This window comes from Cyprinus carpio, chromosome B1 (assembly GCF_018340385.1).
Source record: "Cyprinus carpio isolate SPL01 chromosome B1, ASM1834038v1, whole genome shotgun sequence".
NCBI classification, from domain to species: domain Eukaryota; kingdom Metazoa; phylum Chordata; class Actinopteri; order Cypriniformes; family Cyprinidae; genus Cyprinus; species Cyprinus carpio.
In genome coordinates this window covers 26,777,524-26,782,254 of record NC_056597.1, presented here as the reverse complement: position 1 = coordinate 26,782,254, position 4,731 = coordinate 26,777,524, and positions in this window count along the sequence as shown.

The window sequence follows — 4,731 nt, the reverse complement described above, 5'->3', positions numbered from 1 at the left end:
AATCACAACAAAATTACTAAAACTTTAACTAAAATTTAAAGAAATAACAAAATATACAAATAATTCAAAATAATATTTAAGACTATAATAGCATCTCAGTGATACTGAGGGCACGTTTACATGACAATGATGTACTAAAAACAGATTCTTTGAGAAAACAATTTTTTTCACATGCGCACTTATGACACCACTATTTTCACAAATCTGCATTTTACTCATTCACATGTAGACGATAATGACATCATTTTCAAAAACTTGTACTTTGAAACCCATTTTAACAGACATGCAAATGAATGTCCAAAGCAATACAAAGTTTTCCATTTGATTTGCTTTCATTTTTGCCACATTCATTATGGCATTGCCATTTTTCTAGCATTGTTAAAACAGTACATACTGACCTTGCAGCTGGAGTCTGGCTTTATAGTTTCCACTGATGAAACGAACGTCTGTGCTCGGAGTATAGAGCCGCAGTGGTAGTGGCGCTGTCACTAATCGAGCCTCTTGAATTCTCAGCTCAACTTAGCGTTATCCGCTAGTAAGTGACACACTGATGTACGCCCGCTCTGTATGCGGTCCTGAAGAGAGCGGTCTGTGAAACCAGTATCAAGCGTCGAGATCACTTTGATGCTTTCTGTTCCTCGTGTTACTGTCCAATCAAGTCCCTGCTCCTCGAGCCCTCGTATTCGATACATCACAGCGAATGGACAGCGGCTGGCCCTGGACCGGAGCAGGGGCCCCTGGACACTGTCACCGACCTACAGTGGCATAGAGCTATAAAACACAAACACAACACTGCTTTATTGATGCTCTTTTATTTTTGTAGTTACAGGTGCATCTCAATAGAATAGAGAATGTCATGGAAAGTTCATTTATTTCACACTAATTCAACTCAAATTGTGAGACTCGTGTATTAAATAAATTCAGTGCACACAGAAACTGAAGTAGTTTAAGTCTTTGGTTCTTTTAATTGTGATGATTTTGGCTCACATTTAACAAAAACCTCAAACTCAAAACACCTGCAAAGGTTTCCTGAGCCTTCAAAATGGTCTCTCAGTTTGGTTCACTAGGCTACACAATCATGGGGAAGACTGCTGATCTGACAGTTGGCCAGAAGACAATCATTTGAACACCTTCACAAGGAGGGTAAGACACAAACATTCGTTGCCAAAAGAAGCTGGCTGTTCTGAGTGCTGTATCCAAGCATGTTAACAGAAAGATGAGTGGGAAGGAAAAAGTGTGGAAGAAAAGATGCACAACCAACCGAGAGAGAACCGCAGCCTTATGAGGATTGTCAAGCAAAATCGATTCAAGAATTTGAGTCAACTTCAAGGAATTGTGACTGGGACTGAGGCTGGGGGTCAAGGCATCAAGAGCCACCACACACAAGACGTGTCAGGAATTTAGCTACAGTTGTGCGTATTCCTCTTGTTAAACCACTCCCTGAGACCACGAACAACATCAGAGGTGTCTTACACTGGGCTAAGAAAGAAGAAAGAACTGGACTGTTGCCCAGTGGGGGTGGAGAAGCTCATAGTCCAAGTTGACAAGTTTTGTATTTCATTTTGGAAACCAAGGTCCTAGAGTCTGGAGGAAGGGTGGAGAAGCCACCAAGAAATTTGAGCACTTTATGCTTCCTTCTGCTGACCAGCTTGCCGATTTATCTTGATTTCATTTTCCAGCAGGATTTGGCACCTGCCCACACACTGCAAAAGCACCAAAAAGTTGGTTAAATGACCATGGTGTTGGTGTGCTTGACTGGCCAGGGGTAAACTCACCAGACCTGAACCCCAGAGTGAATCTATGGGAGTATTGTCAAGAGGAAAATGAGAAACAAAAGACCAAACAATGCAGATGAGCTGAAGGCCACTGTCAAAGAAACCTGGGCTTCCATACCACCTCAGCAGTGCCACAAACTCACCACCTCCATGCCACGCCAAATTGAGACAGTAATTAAAGCAAAAGGAGCCCCTACCAAGTACTGAGTACATGGCACATTAAATGAACATACTTTCCAGAAGGCCAACAATTCACTAAAAATGTTTTTTTATTGATCTTATAAGGAAGTATTCTAATTGGTTGAGATTGAGGTGGAGTTTTGTTAAATGTGAGCCAAAATCATCACAATTAAAAAGAACCAAAAGACTTAAAACTACTTCAGTCTGTGTGCACTGAATTTATTTAATACACGAGTTTCACAATTTGGGTTGAATTACTGAAATAAATGAACTTTTCCATGACATTCTAATTTATTGAGATGCACCTGTACTTTCAAAGGCAGACCATTTAATGTCTGGATTTCTGTATAAAACAGAACATTTAACTTTTATATTTTGGTTTAGTATGATTTTATAACCACGATAAAAAAGTGGTAACCTGCAATTATTACCTTAAAAGCTATCTTTATATATATATATATATATATATATATATATATATATATATATATATATATATATAAACAATTTAATTAAGTAGATTCCCTTACATTGTTTTTTAGATTTTAATGCACAAATAAAAAAATTAATTTAAAAAATAAAATTATTTAAAAAGTTAAAACAAAAATTATATACAATATAATTACATAAATTACAATATAATATAAAAAACAGATATAATATATAAACTAAAAAGTCAAGTTTGGGCATCTCTGAGTTCACATGTTATCAGTGCATCTGAAATTGACTGGATGGTGAAAAGTGAGAAAGCATCAATAATTATGTGACATATGATGTGATATATAACTTTGCCAAAATATCTGAATATTTAATCTGATTCCACTGGAGTCATAAGCACACAGGTGCTGACTATGGTTTGGCATATGGCACTTTACAATGGGATTATGAATTATCATCAAAAAATCAAGCACCACTCACAAAAAAACCACAAAAAAAAAAAAAGCACCATGCTAATGATAACTCTGTCACTCTCACCCCACTAGACTTGCAAATGACACTAAATGAAAAAAGGAAGACTATCTAAAATATTCCTTTCTTACAGGAAAGCTCCTGTAACACAGACTGACACGCTTTCGGCTGAATGCGCCTACTGAGCAACTTCAAAACTGGGGAATACACATTAAAGCATTGTTATTTTCACCATATACTCATTTATTCTCTTTTGCACTATATTTTAAGTAAATCAAGTCCATTGGGAATCTTGTCAGCATTCGAAAATCACAAATTCTTGATAAAGATGAAGTCCAAATAAAGAGGGGGGGGGGGGGGGAAGTCGATACAGAAGTGTTTAACAGACCAGTCTGTATTAAATGAATACAGAATAGCAAGAAAAGGGAGGAGAGGTGATATATTCTGGTCTGGTTTAAAGTTTGTTTATGTGCACAGGTGCACATGATAACTTTATCATATGCAAATACATGAGGCATGCATAAAACCCAGACATGTCAGCATTCTCACACTGGTACAAATCATGAACTGAAAATGTAGGTACAAATACCTTTTCAATGTTAGACACTGATTATTGTGTAGTTATATAGAAACATCTAAATCTGAAACTTGTAATCAAGACATTTCTATAATAATCTAGAGGTTTAGTTAGGTCTTATGTAATATGCAAAATCCTTTCTTAATATAGAAACATCTAAAAAAACAAACAAAAAAAAAAAACAAAAAAAACAAAAAAAAAACAACTAAAAAACAAAAAAAACAAACAAGAAATAAGAAATCGGGGTATCAAACCAGTAAAAAAAAAAAAATAAACAAAAAAAAAATAAAATAAAAAAAAAAAAAAAAAAAGAAACATAACCCACTTGTTTTATTTCCACTAGTTCTAGTAAGGCATCAGTTCTCATTTTAGTTTAGTTTAAAAATAAAATGTGTTAATTTTTTTTTTAAATAAATTAAAACAAGATTACACACACACGCACACACACACTCATTGCATGTCATTTAAATCAATTATTTAATATATGTCAAGCTCTTCCAATTTGACTATGCTAAAACTGATTAAATCAGCTCATTTTTATAATGATTTTTAAGAGGATTAGTAGATAACTTTGTATAATGGTTTATTTCCATGCCTTGACGAGGTAATAACTTACATTTGATAATCAGAATATGCCAAATTAGTCAGGGGAAATCAAGGCAGATAATAGCAATATGGTAAATGGTTGGCTTAGCCATATGAATTTTGATATAGTTACTGGTAATAAATCTTAACATCATGCAGAATGCATACAGCTTTACTCCTTGATGGAATTTACTGAAAATTCTCATTCGGCGCAGCTAATAAGGAAAAGATAATGACGGCAAGAAAATAAATCGATATATGAATGAGAAGTTAAACTAAGATCTCATTAAGTGCGTGGCGAAGCAAGCAACGCTAAACGCTATATAAAAGTGAATCACTGTATCTTATGTAATCGGTTCAGAGGTAAATAATATTTGACAGAAAGAAAAGCAGTAATTCAGATGTCCACCACCTGCAAAACACATTTCAGGTCACCTGGCAAAACCTTGTGTTTTCGACCAGGAACGCCTGGTTACTTGTCAATACAAAAGAAGCACGCCGTTCGCGGAGGTTTGTCATTTCTTGCTCCATTGTAGCCGAGGTTTTTTTCCCGCGGAAACTCACGACCGCGCGGCGCACAGCAGGAGCAGCGCTCGAGTCTTTCCCATGTCGCTGGAGACGCGCGGTCCGCCGCGTTATTCCCGGTGCGAGCCGAAGACCGACCGACCGACCGCCGGAGAGACAGACAGGACCGGGATACACCTG